This window comes from Onychomys torridus, chromosome 15 (genome assembly GCF_903995425.1).
Source record: "Onychomys torridus chromosome 15, mOncTor1.1, whole genome shotgun sequence".
Taxonomy (NCBI): Eukaryota; Metazoa; Chordata; class Mammalia; order Rodentia; family Cricetidae; genus Onychomys; species Onychomys torridus.
This window is the reverse complement of record NC_050457.1, coordinates 44,167,984-44,183,596: the sequence shown is the minus strand read 5'-3', so window position 1 is coordinate 44,183,596 and position 15,613 is coordinate 44,167,984.

Sequence of the window (15,613 nt, the reverse complement as noted above, 5' to 3'; positions counted from 1 at the left end):
TTTATAGAGCAAAGCAAGGGCTCATTGCTTAACTAGAGAGCTGTTCTTAAATCCTGTTTTTCCTTTCTCTTTTAACTCTTTCAAGTAAAAATCAACCACCCAATCAGGATATGTTCACACATATGCATTAGGTGCTTAGATTTATGTTTATTTATCAAATACAAAAATTAAGAGCCAAGTTTTTTATGTCATCACATTATTTAATTAGCCAAGATTAAAAAAAAAAGAGGATTCAGAGCTCTGCAGAATAACACAAAGAGAGTGGCTTGTGGGTGCCTATGAAGTTCAGATGTGTTAAAAGAGTATTGGGATATGGCAAAGGGGACCACTGCAAGTGACTGACTATCTGGAACAAGTCTATGGGTGCATGGTATAGCAGGGTTAGCAAGGGGTTTTAGAAGAAAACAAGAAAGAAAAGTAAACTGGGAAACTAAAATTAACAAATAAACTAAGCATACCAAGGACAGCAACTGTGTGGGCACAGTGGTCACAAAGCAGACAAAATAAAAAGAGAGTAAATGGTTAAGATTAATACTGAAATGCTTTTGACAAAATATTTAAAGAGTTGAATAAATGAAATCTATTTGTTTTCAGTTTAACAAAATATGAAGCTTCCTTTAGTGTCTTGTTAGAGCTCAATGTTACTCTAAAAGATTCTATCCTTTGTTAAGAAGAGTCTATAGTAGCAAAATTGATCCAATAAAATATTACCAGTAAAACCCTGGGTTAGTTACTTTCCTCATACCTGAGAAAAGCGACTTAAGGAAGAGTCAGTTTTGACTCACAATTTGAGAGGAGACAGTTTATCATGGTGAAGAAGGCAGAGCACTGGGAATAGGAGGAAACAAGTCACACTGTGTCTGCTGGCAGGAAGCAGAGACATCAATGCTGGTCCTCAGCTGGCTTCTTTTTTAACCCTTTTTATTCAGTCTGGCACTGGCCTATGAACTGGTGCTGCACACAGTCAGAGTGGGCCTTTCCTCCTGGCTTAAACCTCTGTAGAAATGCACTTACCAGTGTGAATGCTGATGTTCAGCTGAATTATTTGATTAGCCCCACCCACCCTTTTTTAATTCAGCCTGGGACTTGCATAATATGATGCTACCCACATTTACAGAGTGTCTTCCTTTCTTGGTCAAACCTCTCTGGAAAAACCCTCACAGACATGGCCAAAGGTTCCTAGTTGATTCTAAGTCCAGTCAAGCTGATGGTAAAGATTAACCACCATAAACCCAACTGAACACTGCATGGATGGCGAAAGCAGACCAGAGTCTATGGTTGGAAAACATGAGACTCAATGTGTTTGTAAGAATTCATGCTCTGCTTATTAAACATGCTGGAAAAATAAAATCTAAATATGACCAAGATTTTACAAATCAATCAGTTCTGCAGAAACATCTTATGGAGGAGAGAAACATTGTTTCAGCGAGGATTTTTGTGGACTAAAAATGTAAATCTCAGGAAGATGAGAGGATGTTCTCAGATTTGCTAAAGCAATCAGGATTCTCCAGCAATAAGTGGATGACTGAAAATTATTCCAAAATCTTAGTCTAAAAGTTCATATGCTTTAATAGTGTGTAATTTCAGCATGAGTGTTTTCATAAAGCATTCTATAGTAGGGACGGTACTTCTAATATAGGCATGGCTCTGACATATAATGACATCTGGTGGCCATATACCTAAATTGAAGGTTCTATATTTTGGAGAACTGATTACATTGTTTCACAAATTTAAATAATACTAAAAACTAAAATAAAAATTTAAATAGCAGTATATTAAAATCCTAAAGACAAATTTCCCATACACGGTCCCTCAAAAGAAAAAAGTTTCCTTAAAGTCCTTTTTTGAGTGGCCTAGTTCAGAAGTAATCGAAAATCTTACTCATTATTCAGTAGGATTCCATATTAGTCAATCCAACCTTCAGAAAATGGTGTTGGCTCAAGCTGTGAGAACTAGAAAAGGAAATTTGCGCTTGGAATATGTCTTGATCACAGTGAGTCACATGGCCTTTTCAGGGAGGAAGTATGTTTTAGTCAATATGTCTTTTAGTCGGTCTTTCCATAAATGCCGTCATGTTGAAGACAGCCTTGGCTTTGCTATTGGGCAAATAGTAGTAGCAGTGTCTTGATCCGACCTGTTGAGTAAATGCCTTTGTCCTGATCCTAGTGATAACATCATTACCTTCTACCATGATAAACCTGCACAGAGTCTCTGAAAGGTTGTTTGGTGTCTCCTGAGTGACTAATGTTCTCTTGTTTGAGATAGAAAGATAGGAAGATAGGAAGGTCTTTATCCTTCATTTCTCACTCCCATGAGTCTAGCTATAGCTCCTGTCTGACTGACTTGTCCTCAATCTTCCTGACACTGTGTTTTGGGCCCTATTCAACTAGACAAGCCACTGGCACTTCTCACTTCATATGAAATAAGTCGTCTGAAGTTTTGCTCACTATCATCATTTCCCTGCTTAACAGATCTTAAGACATCCCCTGTAGTCCGCCATTTTCAGTTTTTGTCTACATACCAAGTCACTCATCGATAATCCAGGCCTGGTCTTTGCGCCTTCCTTTATTATTGCCTTCTTTTTAATGGATACTACTTGTGGTCATAGATGTGAACTAACAATAGGCATGGTAAAGTGAACAGTGGAAAGCTCACGAGGCCTCAACCCTGCACAAAGAACTATAGCAACCAAGTAGTGCTCAGAGTGGGAGAAATAGTCTTCCCCAGGGAAGAGCGCACCAACTGGTTATCCAGTACCAAACAGTCAGCCCGGAAAACACATGTACAAGTAACATTATGCAGACTGGCCAGGACGTATTTATATTTAGGAATATGTGTGTGTGTGTGTGTGTGTGTGTGTGTGTGTGTGTGTGTGTGTGTAACAACAATTAATGAAAGATGAGATCATGAATTTGAAAGAAAGCAAGAAGGGATATATAGGAAAGTTTGTTGGGGTGATATAAATAGAAAGGGGGAAATGATGTAATTATATTATAATCTCAAAAATAAAAAAAACCCTTTTTTAAAAAAAGAAGACTGGAATTAGAAGGGTTAAGTTCCTTATATTTTAGGGGTGTCACCAATTTCTACCCTTCCTTCTGAAAGATAATAGTTCTTTTTTTTACTAATTTTCAGATGGTTAAAGTGGAGGTCTACTTAGGTTTTCTCAATGTAATAATTCTTGCTATATAGGCCAAGGAATTAATGGATAATTGAGCCAACTAATAAAAATATGAAAACAAAGCACACACCAGTCAATACCTCAACCCAATCAACACACTTTGAACCAGACCTTGGCTAAGTGCCGATTTATTAAATATATTACCTGCCCTCCATATGGCTCTCCTCTAATAGGAATAGCACTATGCCACAGTTAACACAATTAGCAAAATCAACTTTAACAATGTGGATTAAAATCCAAAAGTTCTCAAAATATTTTAAGTGCTTCTTTTCCTTAGACTCTTTAAAAGTGGCTATAGGTCCCTTTGGGCACGAACTAAAAAGCTCACCTCTCTCTCTCTCTCTCTCTCTCTCTCTCTCTCTCTCTCTCTCTCTCTCTCTCGTGTGTGTGTGTGTGTGTGTGTGTGTGTGTGTGTGTGTGTGTGTGTGTGTGTCCATCCCAGTGGTGAAGGGTCTAGTCACCCAAAGAGCCTAATTCTTGCTGTCTTTGTTTCTTTGCTCTGTTTATCTTTACACAGACTAAGGTGCCCATGCCCATCTTGAACACTAAGGTTCAAATGATTCTACTACCTTAACTTCTCAAGCTCTGGACTACAGAGGAGCACCATACAACTAGTTAGTCAGCAGGTTTTGCATTTCCTTCCATCATTGTCAGCTATCTGAGATCCAAAAGCTGGACAAGGGGTCATGGCATTTTATTTGGGCAGCTGCCATCAGTTTCTTAATCACCTGTCCCTGGTTTACTGGAATTCAGTGGAAAGAATAGGTAGCTAAATACCCTTCCTTACGTGGTGCCATGCTTCATAAACAAATTCCAGGGCTCACTCTTGCCATTCATCACAATTACTTTTTCCACCTTGAATCTCATACCTAAGGGCCTAGTCCAAGCCGAGTGTCTTGGAACCTTAACACTTTTATTGGTATCATCAAACCCAGTTTGGCATCATCGTCTCTTACTGTTAACATGACAGAAAAGGGAAGCTATGTTCCTCAGTGGGGCTAATAACCATGTCAGCAACATAGCTCTCCTTGTGTTAGTAAACAGAGAATTCAACAGACCTTGCTTTGTTTATTAACTCGGTTATCAGGAGTCAGTCTGGTCACTGTTCTTCAGAGAAACAGAATCAGCAGAATACACAGACACACAGAGAGAGAGAGAGAGAGAGAGAGAGAGAGAGAGAGACAGAGAGAGAGAGAGACAGAGAGAGACAGAGAGAGACAGAGAGAGAGACAGAGAGAGAGAGAGAGACAGAGAGAGAGAGAGAGGGAGACCCTAAGCCTTATTCAAGGAAGCTAGCAAGCTCAAAACTTACAAGGTAAATCAGCAAGCAAACAACTTAGATTTGCAGTTCAAGTTCACAAACAGTTTGCTGGTAAAATTTCCCCCGGCTCAAGAAATACTAGCCGCTTCTCTCTTAAGACCTTCAATTGATGGGATGGGCACATTCTAACGCATTATGGTTATAAATCCACTCAAGTGCTTATTTCATTGAAAACAGCCATTGTAGCTACATCTAGATTTGGTACAATTAACCATTAAACAGTCTACTGTAGCATGCCATTTCTCTGAGTCCATGGATCTCATTTCCCATTATCTACCAAAGCAATTTCAACAAACCACATGGTATAGACTATAGTTTTCCATGAGCTTCTAAGTTTTATCATAGCTGTATCTCAGTACCATATCTCTTACAAGTGTATTAAATCTACTCCTTGAAGACTATTTCCATAGCAACCCTCTCTTCATTTTCTAATGTGTCCTGTCACTTTTTAAACATCACCCCTGTATGTATCCTTCTGGTTTCTTCAAGTACATTCTAGCTAGGTGTTACAGCTCTTTCTGGGTTTATTTCTTTTCCTCCCCTAACAGAACTCTAGCATAACACTGGCAAGGTCATGTTGTGTTCTAATCCTTGCTGTTTGTTTTAGAGCCACAAGGAGTTTAAAAGGTGTTTCTGCAAGTTCACAATGTGCAGAAAAATCTGGGAGTATATGTCCAAACTTCATGATTTTGGAGATTATCAACACTGGTGTCCTTATTCCACAAACCAGTATTCCATTACTTCTCAGTCAGAGTCCTGATTTTAGCTGAGCAAATGATCAACATTGAAAATATGACTTTATTATTTTTTTTGAGCTAGCCTGTTCTTCTGCTTTAATACTTGGTCTGAGTTTCATGTCTATTTTGGAGGTTCTATTTTATTTGTTTGCTAGTTATTTTTGTTTTATACTTAGTAGAAGAAATGGAAGTTCTTTTATTTGCTACCAAGGAGACCTTCTGGTTTTCACACTTAAACTTTGATGTTAATTAGTCAGTCTCTCTTTTCTCATTTTTTCCAGAACATCAGCCTCCCCAGCAGTAGCCTCCAACTCCACAGTGTTTATAATTACTCAAAAGCTTAATTCACTGTATTCAACAAAGTTCTTTCTTTTTACCTGCTTACTCTCTTGGCTCAGCGTTGATATAGGTTTCAGCACCTATACTTCCTTCTTATACTAAGAGCAACCAGTATTTACTAATACTAGGGAGTTCTCATTGCTAGGTGGCTGTAGTATCCAGTTCCAAAAATCCCATCAGACTGTGTACTTTCCTAGAATACTAATACCACTGTGGTGGTTTGAATATCTCAATGACAGAATCTGAGCTAACATGTGGGGAAGAATCTTGAGGTCAACCCCAATAATAGAAAAGAATCAAAATCAGCAAAGAGAAACTGAAACTCAATGCTGACCAGAAAAAGGCCTCAGCTATCTAGCTATCTCTACATAGCTGTTATGAACTTTCAGAATGATCCTAAGATTGGGAAAGGTGAATGGGGGTGCTTCCCCCTGACTTAGGTAAGAACAGAAAGAAGATTTACACTTATAAGTGATGGTTTCAGCCAAATCAATGGATTTTCAACTGAACCAATAGGGGAATGAACTCTTCCTTTTTTTTGTTTTGTTTTGTTTTGTTTTTTGTTTTTTTTCAAGACAGGGTTTCTCTGTGTAGCTTTGCGCCTATCCTGGAACTGACTCTAGTCCAGGCTGGCCTCAAACTCACAGAGATCCATTTGCCTCTGCCTCCTGTGTGCTGGGATTAAAGGCGTGCGCCACCACCGCCCGGCTACTCTTACTCTTAAATGGGTGTCTTAGTTAGGGTTCTATTGCTGTGAAGAGACACCATGACCATGACAACTCTTATAAGGAAAAATGAGATTGGTTTTGGCTTATTTTACAGCAGAAGGATACTGTGTGTCATACTAGGCCTAGCTTGAGCATATATGACCCACCTTCACAGTGGCACACTTCCTCTAATGAGGCCACACTTACTCTAACAAGGTCACACCTCCTAATAGTGCCACTCCCCTATGAGCTAAGCATTAAAACACCCAAATCTATGGGGTCCATATCTATTCAAACCACCACAATGGGAATCAGGACAACACATGATGGGGTCAAACACAAATAATCATGTTTACCAATAGCCTTTAGGATTTACATATCTTGACTATATTCTCCCTCCATTCTGGTGTTCTTCTACTTCAACCCAACTGAATATTAAAAGCTTCTTATATATAAGGTACTGTGTTAGAAGCCAATATAGTGTTAGAGCCTATTATCTATAAGCATAACATGAATCTGAAAATTAAAGACTACCAGAGAATTAAGTGAAGCCTCATAAAAAAGATACCATTTGATTGCGTTAAACATTTCTGACTTTTGATATTAGAATAAAATATTTCATAAATGCAGTATCGAGGAGCTAGGAGAATGGCAATGAATATTAACAGTTATTACCTGGGAACACAACTAAGTTGGGGGAATGTTTGCCTAACCTATATGAAGCCCTAGGATTGATCTCCAGCACTACATAAAACACATAATTACTATGCTTGGAAAGTTCAAGGTCATCTTCTGCTTGGCTCTCACAACATGTTCCAAGAATGGAGTCCTGTGTGGAGACTTCTGAGTAAACTCCAAGAAACCAAGACAGGAGTCTTGTGGCCTCAATTCCTTCAAAAACATAGAATTGTTGTTAGATTATGCTTTTGTGCCACTTCCAGGCATAGCATATAGAAGTGAGTTTACTTCAGACTATTCATTACACTTGGCTATTGTTATTTATTTATATGCATCTATGAAATATACATGTTTTTGCCACGCACAGCTTGGCTGAAGTGTGTGGCTTGCCCTGGTAATTGGACACTTTGTTCATCTGACTCCTCTTAACCCTCAGAGTATAAATTGTCTGATGCTTGGAGTAAAGTTGACTATTACATGAAACTTCAGTCTGTCTCATTTATCAGCTTCATTCTCCCAGGTCCCACCACCTCTAGACTGGTGACACTTGACTGCAAAGTTAGGGTCACCCTAGAAACATGCAACCCTGTCCCAAACACACAGACTCAGAAAAAGAGAAAGAGAGAGAGAGAGAGAGAGAGAGAGAGAGAGAGAGAGAACAAATGATTAGTCCTAGATTTGTTAAGTTAACCTGTATATGGCTCACTCTAAAGTTAAACTGGAAAACATATACTATAATATCTTAAGGACAGAAAATGTCACTTATTTTAATTCAAGCAACTAGCTCAAATAAGCACTTAGTAAATGCTAATGAATGCGGAGGATAGGGCTCCAGGTGATTGGGTAAGATGGCCATAGTCTCATACTTAGCAAATGTCTACCACAATTTTAATCTGTGTCTATCTGCCTCCCAAACCTTTATGAGTGCCTTAGCACCATGGTGAGTGAAAGAAGACAGCTGTTCTTTGCTTGGATGCCCTGTATGACTCACAGACAATGTACATCTCTTCTTGGAGCTCCAGGAAGCCCAGCTGCATGATGTATGTCTTTGTGGAACTGAAGTCCTTGAAATCCATAAAGATGCCTATGTCCTCCTTAACTCTCAAAAATAAAAAATAAAAAGGAAGAAATACTCCAGGGGCAAATTAAGATGGAAGCTTACCTATTCATAGTCTAGAGCAGTGGTTCTCAACCTGTGGCTCGTCACCCCTTTGGGGGTCTAATGACCCTTTCATGGGGGTTAGCTAAGACTGTCTGAATATCAGATATTTACATTATGATTCATAGTAGTAGCAAAATTCCAGTTATGAAGTAGCAACAAGAATAATTTTATGGTTGGGGGATGCCAAAACATAAGGTGTCAGAGAATTAGGAAGGTTGAAAACCACTGTTCTAGAGCTACAAATCAAATGACTATATTGGGCTTTCTGATGGTGTAGCTGGAGTTTTCTCCAGTCCTGTTTGGGCCCGCAGCTGCTCAGGCCCAAGTAAGCACACAGAGACTTATATTACTTATAAATTGTATGGCTGTGGTAGGCTTCTTGCTAGCTAGTTCTTACATCTTAAATTAACCCATTTCTACTCATCTATAAGTTGCCATGTGGCTTGTGGCTTACTGGTACTTTACATCTTACTTCTCATGGTGGCAGTGGCTGGCAGCATCTCCTGACTCAGCCTTCCACTCCCCAGAATTCTCTTCTCTGCTTATCCCGCCTATACTATACTTCCTGCCTGGCTACTGGCAAATCAGCATTTTATTTATCAATCAATCAGAGCAACACATTCACAGCCTACAGAAAGACATCCCCAGCATAATGGGACCCTTCTATAGTCATGATTTTGTTTCTCATTGAATATCAATATTTCTGACAATATCACACTTGCACCTTTGGTTCTATGTGAGCCTATACCTGAGGTATGAATTCTAGAGTAAAAGCTCTACATATAAGTTATAATCCTTGGATCTGATGCTAAGAAAGCTTGTTAATTGTATTCCAAATATCTCCGCAACATTATAATCTATACTCAGCCTCCAAATATTCTACTAAATTTTCTCTTTTTAACTTTTTAATTTTTATACTTCAGTTGTGAATACTCAGCATGCTTTGATTATTGCATGTATTGTAGTATTGAAAGGGCACATTAATTATCACTTTTTTGAGACAATGTATCATTATGTACTATTGATTTTTGTGAAAGTTTCTATGTAGACCAGGCTGGTTTCAAATGCACAGAGAAATGCCTTCCTCTGTCTCCTAAGTGCTGATATTAAAGACGTATACCACCACACCTAGTCTAAGGCATATTTTTTAATTAATTAAAAAACCATTTTATATGTATGAGTGTTTTGCCTGCATGTGTGTATGTTCACTCTGTGTGTGTGTGTGTGTGTGTGTGTGTGTGTGTGTGTGTGTGTGTGTGTATAGTGAGATCTCCTAGAACTGGAGTTACAGATGAACCACCACATGGATGCTAGAATCCCAGGTTCTCTGGAAAAGTTCTCTCAACTTTAGCAAGTTCTCTCAACTACCTAGCCATTTTCCAGTCTCAATGCATGTTCATTTAAATAAACATTTATTAATCTCTTCCTTACACCTTTTTGTTCAGGGTAATAATTCTCAGCATACATAGCCTATCTACTTCTGAGAAAATAAATCTGTGTTAACTCCAGCCAGCACCACTGGGGTTGCAGTACCTAGAACCAGATGGAATCCTGGTAGATAAGAGGAACAAAGTCAAATACCTGGAAGATAGGCTTCTGTCTGGATTTAGGATGGGTGCTGAACACACACTTCTAGGGAAGGAGAATTATAATAAGAAGATGGGAAAGAGTTATTGCAAACAAAGCTTGTGGTCTATGTTCATCTGTGTCCCAAGGCTCAGGCATGACCTTGGAAAGCCTGAGGACAGGCTGTATAGCATGGAGCAGCTCTGCATTGCTCCCTTATCTGTAGGAAGACTTCATGTTTCTCTAATGAGAAGCATTGTTTGCTACCATTTCTCTACTTGATGAACTACAAGCTCACTCCATAACTCTTTAAATTACTTTTGGGCCACTTTTCATGCCTGTGATTCAAAAGAACTTTTCTGTTGCCAAGCAAATGGAGGATGATGAAAGTGGCTAGATTCATCTGAATCCTGAAGCAAGGGGTTCTCAGTTGTCTTCAGTTCTAAATTGAAACACGGCTGGACTTAACTTCTACTTCTAAAAATGAAATTATGACAATTTTAACTAAGCATCATGTGTGAAAATACTCACAAGGCCCAGAGCTCAGTGGGAATCCATGGAAGTTTGCTGGTTTCTTAACATGTCTCCAAGATGCTAGTGGACACATATCTCATCCTCATGATCTGCAGGTAAAATCCCCTAAATTCCACAAGCGTTGAAACATCATCAGTCTATGCTGCTGCTGCTGAAGCCATCTAAAATGACACAGGAAGGACACTCACCCCAGGCACAAAATTTAAAGCTGATTCTAAAAGTTCAGTAATAAAAATTATGGTTTTGTGGAAAATCTTTGAAAGAACAATGCCACAAGTCCATGACAAAGAAAATGGAAAAAAAAAAAAACACCCTGTAATTAAATACAGCTCTAATCCCACCTGAGATTCATCTCGCCCACCCTCCATCCCAGCTGTAATACTAATAGAGGTTGGAAGAACACCTCTTGTCAATTTTAATGCTGTCCTGGCTGTATAGGATGGGTATTTGCAGAATAAAACCACATGCAGACACAGACAAAGCAACAGCCATTGACAAGAAAGTTTGGGAAGGATATTAACTGGCCTGGGGCTTCTCCAGCCCCACAGGGGATTTTTTGCTAATGGGTTCTTCAGAAGAATGCCTTTTCTCATCATGATCTCATCTCCAGAGCCATGTTGATGATGCCCACTCGTCTTCTGGGTGTGTAAGCATAACTTGGGGGGGGGGATTTCTGCACTGATAGGTCTTCATTTCAAATAAGACATCTCTTCTTCAGCTCCTCTAAGGCTCCTATAATGTTGGGCCTGAATGACAGTGGGCCCCTTGGAACCCACTCTTTCCCTAGGTCCTACCATGAGTTGTCTTGACCTTTTGCAGTTCTAACAAACCAAAAACGTATTTGAAAGTCAGGAGGAAACAGTGAGACGATTTTTCTTTCGTTGCATTTTGAAAAACAGCAAAGATCATGGGTTTTTCTCCTTTGAAAGAAATAAGCCAATGACTTTCTGATAATAGAGACCCTGTTTTCCTTTAGGTGTGGCTAGTCACCCAGGCTGAATTTGTGTTCTTTGTAAAGCTCTCATTAGTGCAAATGGCACAAGAGGTAAAAATGGAACTCCACATGCAGGCCTGTTTTAAACACATAACCATCTGTGCTCGTGAGTCATGCATTATGCTTTTAGGTAATCCTGTCAGCAACAATGCTGGATTTAGGGAGGTGTCTGACCTCCAGCATTAACTGGAAAAATACCTTATTCTTTCACTTCTGTCCCAGCAGAGTATTGCCTTTTAAAACATGGGGGAAAAGAGAAAGAATGAATGAAAAGCATCAGGTACTGTTACAGAAGCATGTTTCCTCTAAACACCCAGAGCACAGGTGGGAACAGCCCTTGTGGTCGTCCACTGTTACTTTAAATTACATAACTTGAACACCGCTACTGCCAGTGATTTAGGCAAATACAACCACCAATGATTTAGGCAAAGCCCTAAATCCTCAAACCCAAAGAGATTTCTCAGGTTGCTATTCTTTGGAATCTAAATGTTCTATCCTAACCTGAATCTGAGATGACCCTTCGCCTGTTGTTTTCTTCTCCGCCGTCATTCTGTGGAAAGTTTTAGTCTAACTCGATCACTGTCATAATTATGGGGATTTTGAACATTTTTATTCACAGAAATAAATAGTTCCAGTGCTATTAATTCCTTACCTTTTATGTGAGTGATACAATGCTTATCCATTTCTCTCATACTCTAGTCTGGTTCTGAATAATTGGGCCAATTAGAAATAAGGAGTTGCATCTAATTTAGGCTGCTCCTTTTTCTCCAGTGGTATGGATCATTACCATTCCATCATTCTGCCTCAGAGGAAGGCTGGTTCTGTATACAGTGTCCTTGTCATGCACTAGTTTGTTAGCAAAACAAACTGAGATTGTTTGTGAAAGGGTGATTCCAAACCTATCTGAAATTGGAACACTGAACCTACAGAGAAGTATCTGATCAAACAGATTTTCAACATCCTCTTGGACTGATGGAAGACTGAGAGGAAGGTACACAAGTTAAAGATGAATTTGAAAATGTACCTTGATATAACCTAATATAGCTTGAAATTCATTTTATATCACTACACAATGAGTTTCACGGTACCTTTTGTTTTAAGAATCATCATTCTATTACTTCTTGGCCTTTGGGCCAAAGAACCATCGTTTTTGTTTGTTTGTTTGTTTGTTTGTTTAATATAAGTAACAGTAGAAACAGTGGTTTGTTGTCCTGAGAAGAACTAGTTACTTTCTCATTGTCTAAGGGAGAGCAAATGAGCTATGTGGGAGTGTTGTTCTGTTTCAGAAAGAATACAAGGATGCCAATAAAGATAGAAAGTCGTTTGAAGAAGCAAAAGGATGATCATCTGAGGAAAGCCAAAAAGATGAACGATGCTAAAATAGACCTTGTCTTAAACAACATGGTGTTTAACACCTGTCATCTCAGCACTTGAGAGAGAGAAGCAGGAGGTCCAGAAGTTCAAGATTTTCCTTAGATATACAGCAAGTTTAAAGACGAGCATAACAATTAAACATCTTAAATCATTCTAATATGTAGCCAGAGTTTAGAACTTGTGTTTCAAGTAGAGAGTGATGCATCACAAAAGTATCTCCAAGTCTATACAAATAACATAAGGAGTAGAGTAAAACATGACAGAGAAGTGGCCAAAAGCAATAACTACTTGGGCCTTCAAATATGTTAGTCTATCTATTATGTCTGACAAAATCCCTATAATAAGCTAAAGGCCGTGAATTGTGATTTCACCATAGAAAATAATAGATTAGTTTAACCTAGAATAGCATGAAGGAAAGAGGAGCTCCTTCCAAGTCCTCCGTCTATGACCTTTGCTGTCAAAGGGCACTCCTCATTGTCAGCTGGCCCGTATTTTGTTTCACCAGTTTTGTTTGTTAGGAGCCTTTTATTGCTCCAGAAATGCTGTCTGGACTTGTTTGAGGGTAAGAGTCTGTGAAGCCTTGCTTTATTCTTATTCCAAATCCTAAAGAGACTCCAAAATAACCATACACTGGTGTCAGTGTGTATACATTGTCCACCGAAAGCCTGAAAAACTGTAAATGTTTCTTCACATAAAATCAACCAGAGGAAAATTCTACAAAATGCATAAGGAAAATCCGGGGGGGGGGAGGGGACTCCCATATACTAACCTCTGACGTCACACTCCTCAAGGGAACACATCGGTGAGACCTTCAGTACAGGCTATACTGCCATAAGGACTGTGCCAGAGGAAGGTTGGCTGTCGAGGGCTGAACATAGAAAAGACCTTGTTTTAATCTGGAGTTTTTGTTGGGTTGGCTGATGGGCTGGTTTCATGCTGGTTTCTCCTTTCTTCCCCTAAGTGTACGAGCCATTTCAAAGTGTGCCTCAGTTTCCATTCTTTCTGTCCCACTCTCCTCCTTTCTTCATCATCCTCCATCTTCATCTCTCTCCCCCCAGTTAAAACAAACAAGAGGACAGAAAACTATGGGTGTAATTATTAAGGCCCCTCCACGTAGTTAAAAGGGAGGTTTATTTTGTGGGGAGACTTACAAGTGAAGGAATAGGCAACAGGGTCTGGGAAAGGTGTGGTGCAGTCGGGCGGCGTTCTCTGGAGAACTCTTCTCGGTGAGACTTGCCGATCAAAGCTGGAATGGCTACCCACGACAGAAAACAGTCACCTTAGAACCTAAGTGAGAAGAAGAGGTGGGGATAAGAATGGCAGCGCTTGAGACACTCCTGTAGCTCTGTCCCCTGACTCGGACTCCGGGCTCTGTTAGGCAAGACCTTTTATTTATTTATTTTTAATAACACTCTCATCAGGAAGACTAGGTGCAGAAACTAAGCAAACATCCTGCTTCTGATAGAAGACCTGGCATAATGGCTGTCTGGAATCTCCAGCTCGGTGAATATGCTTATTGCTGATATACAGCTACTCATCCAGGTTTAGCAGAGGAAATTCTTGCACCTGGCTGCAGTTAGCCTGGCAGGGACTGATGTCTCTTAGTTAATAGGAGACTGTTTGTCCTCGTAGGGATCTGCTCCCTCCGTGACCTAGCTCAGAGATCAAGTAGTCCCTGGAGCCAGCTTCTCATTCTGTTCTCACATTCAGCCCTATTATTCCCACCAATATCAAAGGATATTCCCACAGGGCAATATGAAAAAGGTCAGGCTGGCCCCTCTAATTGAGCAAGCAGGACCACAGGAGGGTGGAAGTTCTGATCCCTTTGAAATGTGCTTGTAACACGTGTGAGCAAGGAGGCCAGAGTCCTGGGAACATTCCGTCTTCTACTCCTTGCCTTTGCCTGTTTCATTGCATACTTTCTGTTCAAAAGGAGAGACTCATTTCATAGGATTTAAAACCAAAAAGGGCACGCAGTTTACTTGCAGTGGAGTATAAAACATATCTGTCGGCATTTCCTGAGTTTCTTTGCCCTTTAATGAAAGCAGTTTAATCTATTTATTACATATGACTGTTCTCTCCATTAGATAGAACCTGATATGAATCAGATCAAAGATGTCATTGCCAGAAGGAGCATTTAGTTTGTCTCATTCTAAAGCTTCACCGCTCATGAATTCCAAACAACTTGAAAATCCAGGCACTTACATGAGAAACAAGAAGATATACAGCTTTGCACCAACCTCTTATAGGGCCTATATTCTCTCCTTCACATACCAGAGTCAATATTGATTTGTTGTTATATCTAAGCATCATAGGCCGTCTGCCATAGACAAGAAACACAATAGCCAGAAGAAAGATTCAGAGCCCTCAATCCATTGTTCTTCTGCCCATCTCTGGATGTAGAATTCAATAGGTCACTCCCCTCCTATCTTTTCTATAAAGTAAAAGTGATCAAACTTATATTACTTTCCATACAAGGTTGTTTTGAAGTTCATAAGAGGTCCTGAGCATAAAAGTGTCACAGAGTCCTCTCTGCTGTCATTGCTATTCTGCATGTTGAACTATAATCTCATATCAGTTAAGGATATAAAACCTTCTTTGTGGGATGGCAATATGGCTCAGTGGATAAAGGAAGGTGGTCTGATGATGTGGATTTGATTCCCAGAATTCACTTGAGAACTCTGAAGTACTGTCCTCTTGCATATCATGGCACATGTGTAACCACACACACACATAGACACACACACAGACACACATACACACACACCAGGGGGGGCAGAAACACACATGTACCCATGCACACTCAATAACAATAATAGTAGTGATGATAACACGTGGAAGTAAATGTGAAAAGTAAACCATTGGGGAAAACTTGAGTTAGCACACAGTCCTTCAAGTCAATGTGAAAGTCATACACTCATGGGCCTAAAGAAAGGAAAAAGCAGCCCCTCACATTATCAAGAGCTACAAGAAGACTGGAGTTCAAGAACATACTTCCTCCCAAGATGTTGAAAATAGGA